The 22,163-nt window shown below is 43.2% G+C and overlaps 1 protein-coding gene across 15 annotated transcripts in view; it reads right to left on the reverse strand.

The window, feature by feature from the left end:
* Positions 1–22,163, reverse strand: part of dmd (dystrophin) — a 3,042,490-nt gene that overhangs the window by 861,955 nt on the left and 2,158,372 nt on the right. The window lies entirely within an intron of this gene.

Here is a 22,163-nt window from a genome sequence, read left to right on the forward strand (position 1 = left end):
CCAGCATTAATCAGTACTTTGCATCACTGCATCATACATCAATATTCTCTCGTTACACCTGTGTAATTCACTCAGAGAAAAGTCTTTGGCAGACATAAATTATATAAATAAAAAACATCCATAAAAAGATCCTCATTGATTTGGGGTTTGAATGTGGATTAGTGACGGAAATAGAATTCAACATTTGTAAATACCTTGCCATTTGTTTTTACAAACTGTTGGGAAGACTGGTGGTTGTTGTAGATGATGACTGACATCTCATCCAGTTCCCCTGGATGTATTAGCCATTTCTACATGGCTAATCAATTGTGATATTTTTATTATGTTCAATTATATCCAATTTTTAGTAATACTGAGGTCCAGTAGAACATTGACAATAAAGCTACCGTCAGAATTTCTCGGTTAAAAGATTAAATCCAAACACCCTTTGATATTAAGGGCATGATTTACTGGCCTCGTCGCACCCGACTCGGTGCCGCAATGAGGCCATGCAATCTCACGAGAGGTCTCAAGCGAGATACAATTGAACCTTGCAAGATGTCTGGATCTGGATCTCATCTGCACCTCGACTAAATTGAATGGGAATAAAGCCCCATAGCGAGCGCGTTTAGCCACGTGTTTCCCGGCATTCACAGCGCAGAGAAACACATGGCTATACAACACCACTCGCATTAAACAAGGGGCCTCAGCGGGGAACGCGCGGCCGAGGCTGCACATAGACCTGTTTTCTACACCGAGGAGCTCTGCTCGCCAGAACTCCTCAGCGTAGTGAGAAATCGGGACGCTATTTAAAAATGAAGTCCCGATTTCCAAGGCCCCCAACGTGACACCCGGCCCCCTCCAAACCCCAACACATTGTGCGAGGGTCACCGCACCCCCTCACCCCCTCAACACCCACCCAGGTCAACCCAGCCCAATTGCCAGGAGATAGAAATGCCAGCTTTGCACCTTGACAGCTTGGCAATGCCACGTGGGCACCTTGGTAGTACCAGGCTGGCACCCAGGTGGCACTACTAGGGTGCCAGACTATTAAAAGCAGTGTGCCCAGGTGGCACCAGTAGTGCCAGGGTACCTTGTAGTACCTTGCCTAAAGTGTATGAACCTGGGGGCCTCCAATCCCTGGGATACCCCCATGAGTGCCGTTCCGTCTGGCCCCCGTTTGTGGGGACTAGTGCTGAACTGCGTTCGCCCGAGGTCTCCAGGGCAAAGGGGATAGATCCCATGCCTCGGGCACCTCAGGAATCTGCACATTAGAATGAGACTAGCTGCCTTGCTCTAAAGTGCAGATTGCTAAAAAGTGATCCTGCCCACAATGGGCAGGATTTACATTGCAATGTCTCACAAGATCACGTTAGATGTCGCGAGGCAGGGTGGCATGTGGTGCAGTGGTTAGCACTGGGATTGTGGTGCTGAGGACCTGGGTTTGAATCCCGGCCCTGGGTCACTATCCGTGTGGAGTTAGCACATTCTCCCCACGTCTGCGTGGGTTTAACACCCACAACCCAAAGATGTGCAGGCTAGATGGATTGGCCATGCTAAATTGCCCCTTAATTGGGAAAAAAAAAATTGGGTAGTCTAAATTATAAAAAAAAGATGTCGCACCGCATTGCAAGTCGGCTAGATCCCGGGAGTGGGATCTCCTGGCTTTTATCAGCCAAGCGCCGGTCCGAGCTACGTTTCGGGTGCAGTGTGGCCATTGGATAGTGCCCTTAGAAATTTACTGGTTGAATTCCACCCTAAATTTGCCACTCTTAGTTTCTCGCCGGAGCACTATTTCCAATAAGATCTCACTCATTTAGCAATGTTGTCGGATGCTGAGACTTGATTTTTCCACATTCCATCTTATCCTGGCCGAATGGCCTGGATTTGTCCATTTTTGATAGCAAATTAATTACCTCTCTGAATCTGACCATAACTTCAAGGTTTGGCATAGAAGCAGATGAGTGCAAAAATCCTGAAGTTGTGGTCTGTAATTCACAGTTCCACTATCGGCTATATTGTGCACCCCTTTTATGATTAATTATTAGATTTTTAGCAATTAAAACCTCGAAACGTTGTTTGTGATATTTCAACTTTAACCCCAAATGTGTCTTAAAATCTTTATTTTGCTCTCTGTAATTTTGTTCAGAAAGCTGCATGATTTTATTCTGTTTAGTGCCTGTGAAAATTCTTTAATGCTTGGATAGCTTTATGATGCTAGGAACAATACCCAAATTAATTGCACAATGAGAAGAGTTAAAATTGACACTGTAAAGATTGCACGGTCTCTCAGTTCAGATTTTTGAGGTCAATGGCAAGAACCGTCATTTTACTGCTGACCCCAAATTATGGGCCATTGATACATAAGATCTGGTGGACCTTAAGTGCACATGACAACTTATCGGATTTGGAAGAACTGCTGGCTTCCAAAAACACCAAAGGTAGCTTCAAAAAAAAAAAACCTGACAACTCAAATTTAATGTGCAGTTGAAAGCACTAAACAAAGACCTATGACCAAGTTCATTGCTTTAAGGCAACTGAAAAATTACCTTCAATTTGATTACATTGGAGTTCAATATCTTTATTATTGTATGGGGGTCACAATTGGGAATTACTTCATGAATGACACATGAAATAAACTATTTCCTGTGGGACTGCAATGGAAGTGAACTTGGGCGGAATTCTTCATTCCTTCACATCGGCGGGATTCTCCGATCCCGCTGCAGTGAATGGAGATTTGGCTGAGCTCCAAATTTTGCGTTCTCGCTGGCAGCGGTAACAAGATGGACTCGGGATGGAGAATCCCGGCCCCTGTCGTGGGTAAAATTGTAGTTGTACCCAATATGTCATCTGTTTGCATTAAATAGAGGGAAAGGAGTACATAAAAGGGCATTTCATTTGCAGTGACATAATTATAAATGCTGGAAGGGCAAAGTGAGCTTTGTTCCATTTTTCACCACCCAATGCACCCTATGAATATGTTTCTGCATCTAGTGTAGTTCTCTCCCCAGATCCATCTCCTTGACAAAGCACTGAGTCACTCCTAATTGCTTCCTTTCAAATTTAAGTCCATTTTAAAGTCTATTTATGAAGGACTGTGGGATATTTCTTACTTCAAAGTGACTTTATCAATGCAAGTTGTTGCTGCCTTTGAACTGGCATGGTCTGCTGGGATCAAAGTCTGCTCTCTGTTAATTGTTGTGGTTCTGCCTGGAAGGTTTCTGCATATTCTCAAATTACTTCACAACCAGTACAGAACCACAGTACAATTTAACGGCAATTTAGTAAATCCTCTGAGGGCAACATTGGGGGTACATTTGCTACACAGCCAGAGTTTGTGTTTCGGTTCTTGCCAGCCCGTGAATTTAGTGAATAGAACTTAAATCATGGGCTGGCGAACACAGGAACAAGAACACAGGAACAAAAAATACTGTCCTCCAAGTTTGCCCTCAGCGCAAAGCAGTTTGGCTTTGTAATAACATTAAACTGGTGCAGTTTAAATCAGGTGATAAGACCCTACAGGGATTCTTATTCTGTTTTTCTCTCAGGTCAGACTTTTATTCCGATTAGGGTTTTATTTGCATTATACCAGTAGCATCAGTGTGAAGCAAAATTACTTCACATCAACAATAGTTGTATTATACATGTACCCCAAGTCATAATATTAAGGCTGTCCACATGAAGCACCACTTCATTATTAACTCATGATGCTTTTGTTGCGTGCTCAATTCTGATATTTGGTTTAAAAGAGGAATCCTTATTTATCAAGTCTGACATCTCCCCCACATCACCTATAAATGGAGAAAATGAATACCTTAAAATATCTATGCGGTACAACTACCTCAAGGGTTCAAATAAAGTAATAAATAAGATGAGAGATTTTGGGCCAGAGTTTCCTGCCCTGATGAGAGGCAAACCCACATAGGGAGAGGGAACAGGTGGCAGGACCTGATTCTAGGATTCCTGCAACTGTGTGGTATTTCTGAGGGTGTGGGATGAAGGTGCGAGTCACAAGACACACAAGGGTTGCACAGCAAGCCTGAAGCTGGCAGATTGATTGTGGGAGGTGGTTATTTCAGACCCCTTGCAATTAGCCAATGGAGTTGGGACAGCTTCTGAAGGAGACATGGCTCTTCCCAAGTCACTGGGGTCGGAACAATTGAAGAAGCCTATTCTGGCATCAGGAAACTTTAGGCAAATAAATTGAAAAGGATTTTGCTAACTTCACATGTCATAATGTAATGCTGAGTGTAATGTGGTATGATAAGTATTTTTTAACGGGGTGATTGGTGATAGGATATTGTTTTAAAGAAGAGAAGTGACTATTAGATTGACCAGCATTCTGAAAGTGGAGAATGATGCATCAATTTATTCAATGGTTAAAGTGCTCTTCGGGGGTGCATGGAGTGAGGCACGGCGTAGGGTAAACGGGATCTCCTCTTGTGCAAGGATGAGCCTGATACAGTTCAAGATGGTGCACAGGGTGCATATGACTCGGTGAAAATGAGTGGGCTCTTCCAGGGGGTAGCAGATGAGTGCGACTGGTGTGGGTGGGGCCAGCAAATCACGTGCACATGTTTTGGGGTTACGAAAAATTGGTCTTAGCCAGGATAGTGGAGGAGGAGGTGGACCCGGACCCTTTGGTGGCGATATTTGGGGTTTCGGAGAAGCTGGAGCTAATGGAAAGGAGGAAGGCCGATGTCATGGCCTTTGCCTCTTTGATTGCACGGCGGCAAATTTTGCTGGCGTGGTGGTCGGCATCACCACCGGGGGTAGTGGCTTGTTTGGGTGTCCTGTACGACTTCCTGCAGTGGAGAAGATAAAGTATGAGTTAAGGGGCTCTGCAGGGGGAGTTGAAAAAAGGTGGGGGGATGTTTGTGACCGTGTTTGAGGAGCTGTTTGTCGCGGGGTGGGGGGGGGGGGGCAGTGAAAAAAAGAGAAAAATCTGTACAGACTGTATAGTTAATTGCTGAGAGATATGTTTCCTGGAGTGTTTATTTGCTGTAACCTGTTTTCATACATGTTTGGAATAAAATACATTTGAAAAAAATGTAACACCCTGTGCTTTGATATTTTCATTGACAGGTCACCAATCTGTTCAGCCTTTGAACCTGTGCAACATTTGGCTGACTTTTTTGATTGACCTGTCCATAACCTGTTCAGTCTTTGAATTGTACTTTGAACGCTTTAATACATTTATCTCTGGAGGCTTCGATGACGCAGTTATGCAATAGTGTCACATTTTGAATGCTTGGCTGAGCTCCAACCCCCAATAATGGACTCAGGTCAGCAAGGGTTGTTGACACAGCTGTCAAGGGAAATATGAGCCATGGTTAGATTCACAATTTTATCAGCTCGTAAGAGCAATATATTTTTGAAAGAGATCTTTGAAGATGTTTTGTTCATTATGACAAGTTTTGAGTATCTCAAAGATTTCCCAGTGTTATTACAAGGCCCATATATTGCCCATTGTAGATACTGGGTTTGTGGGTATTGTGGACATATGGAGTGAATATGAGGACAATGAGAGGATATGGGGGTTTGGAGTGAGCCGGGGCAGGGGAGGGGAGGGCTAGGGTGACTAACACTCATGTGCAGAACTGGGAAGATGTCCAAGTGAACCAAAGCAGGCTTTCTAACATGCCTACCTCGGCATCTGCCTGTCTCCATTTCCACCTCAGGACTGTTTCAGGAGGTGATGGCCCCCACCCCCAACCCCCCCACCCCCCACCCCGCAACCTGTCATGAAAATAGTGTGGGTGGACACTGTTCGACAGGAGTCTGGAACGCAAAGTCAAGAAATTGCTGGACTTGTGATTCCTGCTTCAAAGAGGAAAATGTAGCCTGTGGTTTTAATTTCTTACTCTTGCAAAGACTCAATGTGACAGACCATTTTGATTATTATTAATGTGAGATATTTTATGTTTGGTAAATTAAGACAAACTTTCCCAGTGTCTGAGAACTTTCAAGAGAATAGCAAATTAAATAATTATTTTGATAATAAAAGTAAAAGCCACATTGATTTTTTAAAACTGAGAAATAAACGTCATGCATGGCACCATCAAGTCTCACACAAAGACCTCAAAGCCCTTCACAGATAATTAATTACTTTAAAGTGCAGTCACTGTTCTTGTGCAAACAAAACACAGCACAATACTCTTAGATATTAGTATAATCAAAGAACTAAGAATAAAGAAAAATACAGGACAGGAACAGGCCCTTCGGCCCTCCAAGTCTGTGCCGATCATGATGCCCTAACTAAAAGAAACCTTTTACCCTTACTCAGTACGTATCCCTCTATTGCATCCTTATTCATGTATCCATCCAGATGCCCTGTAAATGTTGCTAATATGACTGCTTCCACCACATCCTCTGGTAGTGCATTCCAGGCACCCACCACTCTCTGCGTGAATAACTTACCCACACATCTCCGTTAAACTTTTTCCCTCTCACATTGAACCTGTGCCCCCTTTGTAATTGACACTTCCATCCTTGGAAAAGGCCTCTGACTGTTCACCCTGTCTATGCCTCTCATAATTTTGTATACCTCTATCAGGTCTCCCTCAGCCACCATCATTCCAATGAAAACAATCATAGTTTATTCAGCCTCTCCTCATAGCCAACACCCTCGATACCAGGCAATATCCTGGTGAACCTTCTTAGCACTCTCTCCAAAGCTTCCATGTCCTTCTGATAATGTGGTGACTAAAACTGCACGGAATACTCCAAATGAGGCCTAAGGTTTTATATAGCTACAAAAGGTTTCCCAAGTCCTGTGCTCAATGCCCTGGCTGATGAAGGCAAGCATGCCATATGTCTTCTTAATCACATTGGCAAACTGTGTTGCCACTTTTAAAGAACTGTGGACCTGCATGCCCAGATCCCTCTGTATGTTAATGTTCCTAAGGGTTTTGCCATTTACAGTATGATTCATACCGAGATTTAATCCTCCAAAATGCATCACCTCGCATTTGTCCAGATTAAACTCCATCTGCCATTTCTGAGCCCAATCTCCAATCTATATCTTGTTGTAGTCTCTGACAATCCTCGGCACTATCAGCAACTCCGCCAATCTTCGTGTCATCCGTAAACTTGCTAATAAGACCACCCCATTTTCCTGAAGATCATTTATATACTACAAACAACAGAGGTCCCAGCACTAATCCCTGCGGAACACCATGAGGTACAGATTTCCATTCTGGAAAAACATCCTTCCACTGCAGCTATCTGACTTCTGTTACCAAGCCAGTTCTATGTCCATCTAGCCAGCCCACCATGAATCCCATGTGATTTTAGTGTTTGTACCAATCTGCCATGTGGGATCTTCTCAAACACCTTACTAAAGTGCATATAAACTACATCCACAGCCCTTCCCTCATCAATTTTCTTTGTCACCTCTTCAAAAAACTCAATCAAGTTGGTGAGACATGACCTTCCCCGTACAAAACCATGCTGCCTGTCACTAACTAGTCCATTTTCCTCCAAATGTACATATATCCCTCAGTATCTTTTCCAAAAGCTTCCCTCCATTGTCCTTGAGTGGGCCTCCTCTTGCTACCCTCTTGCTCCTAATATCTACATAAAGAGCCTTAGGATTCTCCTTGACCATGATTGCTAAAGACATTTCTTTTAGCCCTCCTCATTCCACATTTACGTTCCTTCCTAATTTCACTGTACTCCTAGACCTATCATATGCTACCTTTTGACTAAGCTTACAATTTCCCTTGTCATCCATGGTTTCTGAAACCTGCCATTTCTATCCTTCATGCTCGCAGTTCATCTGTCTTACATTTTGTACCTCATGCATTGAAGCAAACGCACTCCAGACCTACAGTTCCTCTGAGCCCTGCGGCGTCCCTCTGCCTGCCTTTACTCTGCGCTGTTTAGCTCAGTCTTACCTTTTTCCCTAGTCTTTAGGCTTACTGGCCTGCTGTTCCCGTTCCCAATCCCTGCCACACTAGTTTAAACACTCCTGAGCAGCACTAGAAACTTTCTGCCCCTCCAGTTCAGGTGCAACCCTTCCTTCTTGTAAAGGTCCCACCATCCCCAGAAGTGATCCCAGTAATCCATATATCTAAAGCCCTCCCTCCTACACCCACTCTTTAGCCACATGTTCTACTGTACTATCTCCCTATTCCAAGCCTCACTAGTACGTGGCATGGGGAGTAATCCTGAGATTACTACCCAAAGGTCCTGCTTTTTAGCTCCCAACCTAACTGCCTAAATTGTCTTTGCAGGGCCTCTTCCCTCTTCCTGCCTATGCCATTAGTACCAATGTAGACAATGACATCTGTCTGTTTACCCTCCTGTTTCAGGATGGCTGTGGCTGTTTAGAGACATCCAGGACCCTGATACCAGAGAGGCAATACACCATCCTCGAGTCCCATTTGCGGCCACAGAAACGCCTGTTTGCCCCTGACTATCGAGTCTCCTACTTCTAGCACTCGCTTGGACTTAACCCAAACCTGCTCTACAGCAGAACCAGTTAGAGCTAGTGTTTATCACGCTCTCTGGCCTCAGTGACAAATTATATTTTATTTCTTGGTGGTGTGTGATGGGAGCAGCACAATCTTCAATATTCACAATGGCAGATCAGGTTTAACATAACATCTACAGCCATAGATGAGTCCTGACCATTAATATTGAGCATTAAAAACCATTATGACATTAATGTTGCTTATGGTGCTCAAAGTGACTGATGAATCTCTGTGTCTATTCAGAACTCTGGATATGAGTTATCCCTTCCGAGTTCCCAAATAACAGAAATTCAGACTGTGTTTTTTTTTGGCAAAGTCACGTTGAACTTTATTCGTCAGCTTTTAGTGTCTACTGGTAAACTCCTTGTTAGAATACAAACTTAGGTCAGATTGATTGTCTTTAGCGAATACTGTGGTTGAGTTTAAAATACAACTCGTGGTAATTCTTCAAATCATAATACACAGTACAAAATTATGGATAGATTTAAATAAAAGAAAAATGGCGATAGCACAGGCAGCAGCAAGACATAGATTTCATAAAGTGATAGATTGATTCTGGAATGAATTTTTCCATCCTGACAACTGATTTTTAAGGAGATCATTATCTTAAATTTTCGCCTCCTTTACATCTACGATTGGCTTCAACTAATTTATAATTCACTCAATTCAACCAAACTGTCTGTCTGTCAATTTAAGAGATAAATGTTTTGGTGTGATTTTGTAATTTTCCATACCCTGGCTTGCCAATTATTCCTCTAACATTAATTAGATTAACACAGTTTTCGAAAAGTCATTATAACCCTGACTGACTGTTACCATGGAAATGGACCTGTCCAGGCCTGGGACGGCATCTGCATGCAATGGAGTCTTTTGTCACTGGCCTTGGATTCTGGCCAGTCTCGAACAACTTGCAAAATGTGAACAATTAAAGTCTTATCTTATTAGTTCCCAGCTAGTCAGCTTTTCCTCACTCTCATGGTTAATATGATTTAGTCAATTACTCTTAATGATTTCTCAATTAAACCTTTTAGCTATCTCATCTATAGCTAACCAGAAAATCTGATTTCTATTAGTGACCAAACCTGAATCAAGGGTCTGTCCCTTGAATCAAAGGAGAGAAGCAACATTTTCAGTTTGGGCTGAACATGCCACTCATGTGGTAATGTTTGAGCAGTGTATGAGGTTAGAGGTTCAGTTGTAAGGGTAATGCATTTGATGATGCATTCATTCACTTTGAGCACTCATGTGAGGTCATTACATTTCTTTCTGCACTACATCCAGGTCCCTGGAGCTAACATTACCATGATAGCAACTGGTCCCACAGTTTTGATCAGGAGAGCTTCCTAGTCTTCTGTGAGTACCTCTTGCTACCTGCCCACTGTGATGATATGCATAAGCAGTTATGTAAATATTAACAGATATGACCTCAAACCAGCAGGTGGCAGGAGAGAACAACCATGTGGCACTGCAACCTCAGGGAGTCTGGCGATGGTCATCGTAGTGGATTGTCACATTTGTAGTAGCTCTTAGATAATTTATAATAGTTAGTAGTTTTTGATAATTTTCTTATGGTTATCTAACCGACATAATTGTTTAACAATCAGCATTTAACTAGTCACGAAATAGACATTCTCTAGTGTACTTATTCTGACCAGCCAAGCACCAGAAAGTAACATGGTACCAGGATTATCAATATGAAGATACGGACGACCAACAATCAAGGTAACAAAGAAAAAAGTAAAACAAAGCATTCTACTAACCACGAAGAGTACTGACAGACAAAGCTCAATGCAATACTAGCAATCAAAGATTAAGATGGAAGGGTTGACGGCACCAAGCCAGCTTTGAGTGATTGGTAACATAGATGCGAATTGGCGCATTTTTAAACAGCAATTCACATTCTACATGGCAGCTCTAGGTTTTCAGGCACAGCCTGATGAACGGAGAATAGCATTGCTGTTCACAGTAGCTGGTCCACAAGCAATAGAAATGTATAACACTTCCACATTCGATAACGAAGCTGATAAAAAAAACTTAGATAAAGTTATTTAAAAATTTGATCATTATACACCTAAAAAAACCCCGAAACATTTGAACGCTACATTTTTTGTACACGCACTCAACAGGCAGGAGAATCATTTGACAGCTTTTTAACGGATTTTAGATTGAAAGCTCAAACCTGTAATTTAGCAACCTTGCAAGCGTCCATGATTCGCGATCAACTTATACCGAATCAGCAATGATAAGCTTCGTAAAAGATTGTTAAGGGTGAATGAACTCCAGCTCAAGATTTGCCATGCCAACGAATTAGCAGCGCAGCAGATAAGCACCTTAAACCTAAAGAATTTTGGCGTGCAAATCAGAGATGCAGCCGACACCATTAATGTAGTGACGCACCCTAAAGCTAAACGTGGTCTCAACAGCAGCAGCCATTTTAAACATAGACTAGGTTCCACCATTTTGTGCAGACAATACGGCAACAGGCATTTGCAAAGGCAATGTCCAGTATTCGGAAAAGTGCATGTTAAATGCAAAGGCAAGAATCACTTTGCAAAAACAATGCTTTCCAACGAAAAAAACAGAAATACAAAAGTCAATAAACATGATCGAAGAGATTAATCTGGAAGATACACTTTTTATTGATGTTACATCTTGTGCAGAGAAGCTTAATAACGCAATGCAAGCGGAGAAGTCTTCGAAACAGATTTGCAGTACTAATACTGAAGATTCAAGTGTTCATAGACATAACTAGATAGTTCTTCTAATGATAAACAAAATATAAGTTAAAGTTAAACTCAACACAGGAACGAGAGCTAATCTTGTGAGGTTATCGGATATGCAAGAAATGGAAATTGAACCGCATATTTTGAATAAAACGGTACTTTTGAAGGATTATTATGGTAAAAGAATCAACACATTAGGAATCTGCGAACTAAATGTCAGCGTGAAGAATAAGATGCGCAAAGTTAAATTTTCCATTGTGGAAGCCGAACAAGAATCACAACTGGGAGTAGAAGCCTGTGAGAAACTTGAATTGGTCAAGAGAGAATACAGTGCTGACTGTGCTGTAACCACACACAGTACTTCAGTGGATTCAATCATTAAAGATTTTCCAGAGGTATTCCAGGGATTTGGCGTTTTGCCATTCATTTATAAAATACAATTGAAAGAGAATGAGCAACCTGTTATACATGCACCAAGACGAGTTACTGCACCTTTAAAGGAATGGCCCGAGCCTGAACTGGAGAGAATGACAAGTCTGGGAGTAATAAAAAAGATTGAAGAACCAATGGACTGGGGGAACTCCATGGTATGCGTAAAGAAGCAAAACTATGAATCGCAAATCTGCATGGATCCCAAATACCTCCATTTAAATATAAAGAAAGAGCATTATCCTATTCCGAAACGTGAAGAGACCACCAGTGAGATGTGAGGGACGACATGCTTTAGCAAGTTAAATGCATCGCAGGGTTTTTGACAACTCAAGTTGGATAAGGAAAGCACAAAGCTGTGCACCTTCAATACTGCATCCGGGAGGTAATGTTTTCTAAGGATGCCATTTGGTATAATTTCAGCATCTGGGGCGGGATTCTCCGACCCCCTGCCGGGTCGGAGAATCGCCGGGGGCTGGCGTGAATCCAGCCCCCGCCGGTTGCCGAATTCTCCGGCACCGGATATTCGGCGGGGGTGGGAATCGCGCCGCGTCGGTTGGCGGGCCCCCCCCCCGGCGATTCTCCGGCCCGCGATGGGCCAAAGTCCCGCTGCTGGAATGCCTGTCCCGCCGGCGAGAATCAAACCACCTCTCTTACCGGCGGGACAAGGCGGCGCGGGCGGGTTCCGGGGTCGCGGGGCGATCTGGCCCCGGGGGGTGCCCCCACGGTGGCCTGGCCCGCGATCGGGGCCCACCGATCCGCGGGCGGGCCTGTGCCGTGGGGGCACTCTTTTCCTTCCATCTTCACCATGGTCTCCACTATGGCGGAGGCGGAAGAGACCCCCTCCACTGCGCATGCGCGGGGATGCCGTGAGCTGACGCTCCCGCACACAGACGCTCCCGCATATGTGTCGCATGGCAAATTAATTTCCGTGCCAGCTGGCGGGGCACCAAAGGCCTTTCCCGCCAGCTGGCGGGGCGTAAATCAGTCCGGCGCGGGCCTAGCCCCTCAAGGTGAGGGCTCGGCCCCTCAAGATGCGCACCTTTGGAGTGGCGCGATGCCGGACTGATTTGCGCCGTTTTCGGCGCCGGTCGGCGGACACCGCGCCGATTGCGGAGAATCCCGCCCCTGATATTTTTCACTGCGTAATGGAACACATAGCGGTTGGAATTCCAGGTGTTAGACTATATGTGGATAGTATCATTTGGGGTTCGACAGAAGAAGAACACAATGACAGGCTCACTAAAGTTCTAAGAAGAGTGAAGAAATATGGTCTAAGATTAACAGACCAAATGCCAGTTTGGTGTTGGAGAAATAACCTTCTTGGGAGACAAGGGGCGCGATTCTCCGACCCCCCACCGGGTTGGAGAATCGCCGGGTGCCGGCGTGAATCCCGCCCCGCCAAGTCCCGAATTCTATGCCACCAGAGATTCGCCAGGGGCGGGAATCGCGCCGGTCGGTGGGCCCACCCCCGACGATTCTCTGACCCGCGATGGGCCGAAGTCCCGCCACTGTCAACCCTCGCCTGCCGGCGTGGATTAAACCACCTACCTGACCGGCGGGACAAGGCGGCGCGGGCAGGCTCCGGGGTCCTGGGGGGGGCGCGGGCAGGCTCCGGGTTCCTGGGGGGGGGGCGCGGGGTGATCTGGCCCCGGGGGATGCCCCCACGGTGGCCTAGCCCACCATCGGGGCCCACCGATCCGCGGGCGGGCAGGCCTGTGCCGTTGGGGCACTCTTTTTCTTCCGCCTTCGCCATGGTCTTCACTGATGCTCCCGTGCATGCGTCGCCCGGCGAAGACCTTTCGGCGCTGGCTGGTGTGGCGCCAAAGGCCTATCCCGCCAGCCGGCGGAGTGGAAACCATTCCGGCGCAGGCCTAGCCCCTCAAGGTGAGGGCTTGTCCCCTAAAGATGCGGAGAATTCCGCACCTTTAGGGCGGCCTGACGCTGGAGTGGTTCCCGCCACTCCATTACGCCGGAAACCCCCGCCCCGCCGGGTAGGGGAGAATTCTGCCCAATTTGTCTGCTCGAGGTGTACAACCATATCACATAAAGATAAAGGCAATATTATACATGCCATGTCCAACAGACAAAAAGGCAGTTCTCAGAATGCTTGGGATGATAAATTTCATCGGGAAATTCATTCCTAATTTAGCAGCTAAAGCAACTTGTTTACGAGAAATTATAAAGAAAACAGCTATTTTCCAATGGTCTAACCGACATGAGCAAGAGTGGCAAATTTTGAAAATTGCATTAACTACAGCTCCAGTGTGGACACTCTTTGACCCTACAAGGAAGACAAAAATTTTGACGGATGCATCGAAAGACAGGTTAGGAGCAGTACTATTGCAGCAAGATAGTGATGAGCAGTGGAAACCAATCAGCTTATGCTTCTAGATCAATGACTGAACAGAGTGTAGATATGCTCAAATAGAAAAAGAATGCTTAGATTTGATCAATGGGTTGGAAAAGTTTCATAATTACGTATATGGCTGATCAAAATTCTTAGTTGAAACAGATCACAGACTACTTGTGGCGATAATAAAGTAAAATCTAAATGAGATGTCACCAAGACAACGTAATGTGATGAGGTTACAGAGGTATGACTTCAATCTTATATACACACCAGGAAAGCATGATTCACTCTCACGAGCTACAGATATGGTAGAAGCCAGATACATGGATGAGGATATCCAAATGCACGTAAATCTTGTGACAGAGACTCTGCCGGTGTCCGATAAGTAAAAAAGAAACTGAAAAGGATGAAATGTTACAGAGGATCGTAAAACATCTCAGAGAGGGATGGCCAAAAGGGTCCTGTTCCCAATTTCATAATGTATGAGTGGAACTAAGTGGAGCTAATGGATTCTTACTCAGACAGAACAGAATTGTAATACCACAATAGCTAAGACCAATGATTCTGCAAAAGATTCATGTGGGACACTTAGGTATTGAAAAATGCAAACGAAGAGCTTGAGAGATGGTGTATTGGACAAGTATCAATCTAGACATCCAGCGATTGGCTGAAAATTGTGCAACGTGTCAGAAATTTCAGCATAAACAACAAAAAGAACCGATACAAATGGGCACAATTATAAAACTTCCATGGCAGAAAGTTGGCACAGATCTTTTTTTATCTGGCAGGAAAAGAATACCTGTTGATAATTGATTACTTTTTTAACTTTCCAGAGGTAGTACAACTAGCCATCTCATCAACCGAGTGTGTCATCAAACATACCAAGGACATTTTTGCTCGTCATGGAATACCACAGATTGTCACGAGCGACAATGGCCCATGTTTTAGCAGTCATGAATGGACAGAGTTTGCACGAAGATATGATTATCGGCACATTGTTTCTAGTCCTCTTTATCCACAATCTAACGGGCAGGCTGAAAAAGGTGTTCACGTTGTGAAGCAGCTACTCAAAAAAGCTACTGATAGCAGAGAAAATCCACATCTTACGCTACTTAGCTATAGAGCAGCACCGTTGATAAATGGATTGTCACGTTCACAAATGCTTGTGAAGAGGCAACTTAAAAACACCTCACCATATATTTCCCAAGAGCCAATTAATGAAGAACTAGTCAAGAAACTTGAATTTCAAAAAAGGAGGCAGAAGAAATATTATGACCGATCTGCAAAATGTATGCAACCTTTAATCAAAGATAACACAGTCAGGATTGAAGATCCTAATGGATGGTTAACGTGGCAAAGGTGATACAACTGTCAGGTCCATGGTCTTACATTATTGTAACGGATCAAGGACATATCTTAAGACAAAACAGGAGAGCCTTGCTGAAGGTTCAGCAACCCATTAGATACTAAAGAGAGCAATTTCAGGCAACCTGAACAAAGGCTACCTCTGCACACAGAGACAGTACGAAGTCAAGCAGTGCAAGGTACAGAGACACAAGTTTCAGAAACATCCGAATGCCAGTCGAATTCACAGATTCAACGAGGACTTAGAAGGTCGACAAGACACCGAGGAAAGCCAGACAGATTGAATTTGTGATGGACATTGAATGTGTAAATAATTGAAGTATTACGCATATCATATGTATTGTGCATTGAAGTCAAATAATGCATGTAAGTATTGTTTATTTCCAAAGGAAAGGGGATGTGATGATATGCACAAGCAGTTATGTAAATATTAACAGATACAACCTCCAGCCAGCAGGTGGCAGTAGAGAATAATCATGTGGCACTACAACCTCAGGGAGTCTAGAGATAGTCATCGCAGTGCATAATCACATTTGTAGTAGCTCATAAATAATTAATAATAGTTAGTAGTTTTTGATAATTTTCTTGTGGTTATCTAATCCACGTTATTGTTCAACAATAAACATTTCACTTGTCACGAACTAGACGTTCTCTAGTGCACTTATTCCAACCACCCAAGCACCAGAACGCAACACCCACCTCCTGCTTCACGGTCTCTACTGCTGCATCAGAGAACCTTGGAGCACTCTTTTCGGTCCTGTTCTATTATTGTTTTTCATTCTTCTTTATGCTCACAGATTTCTCCTCAGCCATTTCCAGCACCTGCTGCATCCAGAATGTACCTTCCCTTTAAGAGCTGCAGACTGGTTTTAAGAAGCACAGGCTAGCTTTCAGTGGTGCCAACCTCGTATAAACATGGACCATTGCTCAGCAGTGCAACCAATAAGGAGCATTATTGAGCTTAATGCTCTGCTAAATGTCAATATCATTATAACGAGCACGCAGCAAGAATTGTTCATGTGTCTGCATCACAATGAGCGTGCATGGGTTAATCATGCCCAGTTGTGAGCCTTACCCATGTAGCCACCTAAATTGGCCAACTCCCGATTTAAAATGGCGAACGGCAAAGGCTGATGGGAAAGTCAGCCAACAAGACAAAAAACAGCAGCTGCAGGTTTGCTGTGTATTTACCTCTGCAAAAACCAGACAACATCGATACCAGCAGCCATCAGCATAACAAAGTAACAGCCATCTGCATACTGATGAGCAATCCCCGGGAACAATAAGTAACATTTTGGACACACAAAGCAAAGCCAGACTTCTCGGCGCCAACACAAAGGAGGTGAACGGGCACCTCAAGACCGCCCATCGATCAGGGAACCGTTCCAGTATTGGAGAAAATCGAACCAAGCGATTGGGACAAAGTCCAATCACTTGGAACCAGGTACAAGGTCCGCCCCGAAAGGCGGGAAGCCCCTGGGGACTATAAGAGTTAAGCCCCAAATTCAAATCGCTCTCTTCACTCCGCTCTTCACTCTTCAGCAGTTCCTCTTCAGCTCTTCTTCCTGCCCGGGTCACCCAGCAACATGAACCAACATTGACCGTGACCGGTGCAGTGAAGACCGACAATCGTAAGTCTTAATTCAACGCTCGCTATGAGATAGGCGCTCCTAGCTACCAATCCATACCAACTTCGAATCCCACAGGCTCAGAACCCGAAAGAAAGACCATTTGTTCCCCTGACCTGGTGGGCCAGTCCAAAGTTAAGTATAGGCCTGTTAGTTGCAGAAGTAGCTTAGATGTAGAATTTGTGCATGAGTAGAGATTACTGTGTATAATAAATGTGCTTTGATTTAAATCTTACTAATCGGTGTATTGGATTATTGATCATTACTCGGACTTGAACCTCGTCGCGGTATCATAAAGATACCTGGCGACTCGAGAGCAAAGGTAATAAAACAGAGCAATTGAACCAAGGAGAAAATCAGCAACACCCAATATTTCACGCAGAGAGTCTGAACCAGAAAGTGTAAGTTAGAATGGTTAATTGATTGCCAAGTCATACACAGGAAGTGAAATAGGGAGGGAAAGATGGGATTAAGAGAGAGATAAGAGACAGAAAGAATGAAGTAAAAAGAAATTGGCCAACAATAATTAAAGCCTGTAACAATAAGATTCAAGATTTGTGAACATTAATTTTCAATGTCAGAGAGGTTGTTTGAGAGTAATTAAGATTTGTCCTGCTGTTAAAAATTCACCCACACTTGAATAAACAGCCGTAACATTTTGTGATGTGCTTATAGCGGGCATATTGGAGGGAATTACGCCAACTTCATGAAATAGCATGTACTGAATTCCAAGTCTCTCAGCAAGATACCAATGGAGCAAAACCCATGCATTAGTAGGGCAACTCTGACAACAACTTCTTAATTTCTGCATTTAATTGAGCATTGCATCTGCTAGATGTTGCTGTTCAATTTACATCCTTAGTCTCACCATTGTTTTTACTGGAAAATCAGAGCCAGTACATCTTAACTTTTAACCAACGAGCAAAAAGAATAGCAATCACTTCTTGATGACACAGTGTTTCTAAGGTACCTTTCCATTGAGCAAAAGTTCTTTTTTCCAAACAGCAATGTTTTCTAACTTTACAGTCTTGTTTAAACTTTGAGATCCATGAATGCATGTACATGGTATTGTTACTGACTTGTGCTGTGTTGTGAACTAATATATTCCTTCTGAAGAAAGTCAACAGTCGCACAAAATCAGTGCCTTGGAATTTGAAACAGAAATAAACTCATTCCAAGGAAGCTATTTTCTCGCAGATTCACAGCAAATAACATTGAAAGATGAGCTTTTAGCAGTGACAGTGATTGCATTGCTGCCTGTAGGCTACTTCTCACAGTGTTCTTTTTCCTGCAATTAAATTCATGATACCTTCCACATTCCCCCAAACTGCGATGTGACATGATGGAATTATATGGTTCTGTGCAGAATGAATCAAATTTAACATAAAACTATTTATAACTGGCCTGATTTTGAAGAAGTAGTACTTGCCTGCTCTGATGCTTACACTATTAGAATTATTTTTACCGGGATATTTGTCACATTATTTTTATTGTATACGATTTTGTTTCATGAAGCAACATTATGCAATCTTTCAGACTTTCCAACAGATAAGAAAGCACCGGCCTAGTGTCAGTGAGATAAAACAAATGAAAAAATCTTTAAACAGACAGCCCACAAATCCCCAAAATATTTTCTCAAGGAAACACTTTGGTCAATTAATACAGCTTCAAAGAATTCCTTTGGATTGCTTTTTGCATGTTTTTTGTAATATCAGCCAATCATAAAGTACTGCGCACAATACCGGAACACAGCATATAGCTTGCCGAGATGCAATTCAAGAATGTATTTGATCTAATTTTGGGGTAACGCTGTTATGACCAAATCCCATTTAAAATGAACTCCTTGCCCCTTCTGCATATATCATTCCAATTCAGCACAATGCAGTTATATAAAGAATTGAATGCAGAAGAATAAATAGTGCCTTGGGGTACTGATTTCAATTTGGGTTTCTCATATTTGCAGTCGTATTATGACACCTGTCTGTAGCTAATAAGAGATAAATTCACAATTGCCAACACCGGATTGGTACATCCTGGGGGCAATTGCATTCTTGTGGCAAACAAACATCTGTTTATACATTTGTGCAGAATTTCACATTTCCACAATTAAATGACTTGAGAGCACAGGAGCCATAGAAATTACAGGACATTTCTGCCGCAGAAGGAGGACATTCGACCCATCATGTCTGTGCTGGTCGTCTATGAGCTACCCAGTCTGATTCCACCTGCCTGTAGACCTGCAGGGCATGGCTCTTCAACTAGACATCCAAGTATTTTTTAATACAGTGAGAGTATTTGCCTTCAATGCCTTTCGAACAGCTGTGAGTCACAGGTCCTTAACACCCTCTGGGTGAAATGTTACCTTATCTTCCCTAATCCTTCTATCAATTATTTAAAATCTCTGCTCCAGGTTTTGAATTCCTTTGCAAAGGTAAATAAGTCATCCAAATGTACTTTCTCTGGGCTACTTAGAATTTAATATGCCTCGATTAATTCACCCCAGTCTCATCTCGCCTTTCCCATATTTTCCCATCGCTAAATTTTTCCAGTCATGGCAACATCTTCGGAAATCTCCTCCATACCCTCTCCAGTGCAATCCCAGCTTTCCTACAATGGGATAACCAGAACTGTATGGAGCACTAAAACAATGGTCTAACAAGAGCTTTGTACAGTTCTAGCACAACCTCCCTGCTCTTATCAAAGAGAAAATGCTGGAAAATCTCAGCATGTTTGGCAGCATCTGTAGGGAGAGTTTCGAGTCCAGATGACCTTTTGTCAAAGCTAAAAGACAGAGAAAGTGGGAAATATTAATACTGTGGAGTGAGAGAATGAAAGATGAGGCACAGCCACAGAAACCAAGGGAAGGGTGCCAATAGCCACAGAATCCAAGGGAAAGAGTGCTAACGGCAGTCTCCAGAGAGAACAAAATGTGTGAATGGCCAAACAACAGAGGAACTAACGTCAGAGGGTAAACTGTGACAGATGCAGATGTGGGGGAGGGGAAGGGGAAGCAAAGGGGAAAAAAGGTAAGGAAAGGGGGATAAGATAGGAGGGGTGTAAATATATATATAAAGGAAGACAAGAAAGAAAGAAATGGTAAAAGACAGTTGAAATGAAATGTGATGAAAACAATGGTGTCGAAGTTGGGTAGAGCGAATCATCTGAAGTTGTTGAATTCGATGTTGAGAACGGAAGGCTGTAGCGTGCCTAACCGGAAGATGAGATGTTGTTCCTCCAGTTTGCGTTCAGCTTCAATGGAACATTGCAGCAGGTCAAGGACAGACATGTGGGCATGGGAGCAGCGTCTTGTGTTAAAATGGCAAGCAACAGGAAGGTCAGGGTCCTGAATGCGCACAGACCGAAGGTGCTCAGCAAAGCGATCACCCAGTCTGCGTTTGGTCTCTCCGACATAGCGGAGACCACATTGGGAGCTGCGAATGCAATAGATCAAATTGAAAGATGTGCAAGTGAAACGCTGCTTAATCTGGGCCTGTGTTTTGGGCCTGGGATGTTAAGCATGGAAGAGGTAAAGGGGCAGGTGTTGCACCTTCTGCGATTGCATGGGCAGTATTTAACTCCCTGCTCTTATATTCTGTGTCGAGGCAAATAAAGCAAAGCATGCTCCTTGCCTCCTCAAACACATCATCAACCTGTCCTGCTGCCTTTAAAGACCTCTGGACATACACTCCAAAGTCCCTCAGTTCCACCATACTACTCAGCATCCTCCCAATTACAGTACATTTCCTTCACCAGTTGCACCTGCCAAAATGCTTTATATTGCACTTCTCTAGATTCCACTTTTCTGGCCAACTGGCCAAACCATCTATATCTTCCTGCAGATTAAAGATTTTTTCCTCAGTGTCAACCACCCAAACAAAGCTTGTATGTCCTGAAAATGTCTTCCAAGTGCCCTACATTTGAATATAAATCATTCATATAATGTACAAAAAAAAGGGGGGGCTGAGTACTGACTTCTGCAGAACCCCACTGGTAACAGCCTTCCAGTCATAAAAAAACATCAGTCAACCATTACCACTTGCTTCCTGCGACAGAGCTAATTTTGGATCCCAATGATTTTTTTTTTTGACCGGCTTGTCATTTGGGGCTCTGTCAAAATCCCTTGCTAAAATCCACATCCACTGTATTGCCCTCAAGAACCCGACTTATCAACATTAAAAAAAATTCAAATCAAGTTTGGGAAGCAGAGCCTGGTCTTTAACAAATCCATGCTCACTTTCCGTGGTTAAATATGCTTTTCTAAACAAAGATTTTTTTCTGTACGTCAGAATTGATTCCAATAATTAGAAATGATTCCAATAATTTTCCCAAAGCCAAAGTTAAAGTAAGTGGCCGATAATGGGTGAGATTATTCCTTCTTCCCCTTTTAAAAAATGGTACTACATTGGTAGTCCTCCAATCCTCTGGCACTACTCCTGTAACCAGGGGGGACAAATATAAAAGCAAAACATTACAGATGCTGGAAATCTAAAATTAATACAGAAAATGCTCAACAGTTCAGATAGCATCTGTGGAGAGAAATAGAGTTAGCATTTCTGGTCTCATCAGACTCACTATTAAAACATAATGGTCAGAACCTTTGCAATTTCCTCCCTTGCTTCTTTTAACATGCTGGGATATATCACCATGCCTGGTCATTCATTTATTTTCAAAGATGACAATTGCTTTAATATTTCTTCTTTACAATGTTTCTACCATCCAATGTTTCCAGTTCACTTTTGCTAATCACGTCTCAGCTGAGTAAAATTGGTCTTCCCCCAATTTAGAGGCCTTACTCTTATTTAACTTTGCCCTTCCTCAGAACTATGCTAAAACAAACTAAATTATAATTAGTATCACAAAAGGGCTCTCCCATGTGCTCAACTTCAATCCCAAAACTCTTGCTGGACAATGAAAGAATTCTGCACCCTTTTATAAATATTAGAGTAATATTAGAGTATTTGAAATTTCCCACTCTTACTGCTTTATTTTCAGAGGTTTGCCTACAAATTTGGTCTCTGTCTCCCTCAATGTTCCGAGGGCTATTGTACATTCCCAGCAATGTGTTGCCGCTTTTCTGTTCCTTAATTCAATTCATATTCTCATTCAGTGAACCTTTTAATTCATTGGATGGATTTTCCAATCCCAAATTGGAACAGAATGGAGGCAGCCTTCATGTTCATTTGTCAACTCTGTTAACAACTCAGTTGAA

The sequence above is a fragment of the Scyliorhinus torazame genome, chromosome 8, assembly GCF_047496885.1.
Source record: "Scyliorhinus torazame isolate Kashiwa2021f chromosome 8, sScyTor2.1, whole genome shotgun sequence".
Taxonomy (NCBI): Eukaryota; Metazoa; Chordata; class Chondrichthyes; order Carcharhiniformes; family Scyliorhinidae; genus Scyliorhinus; species Scyliorhinus torazame.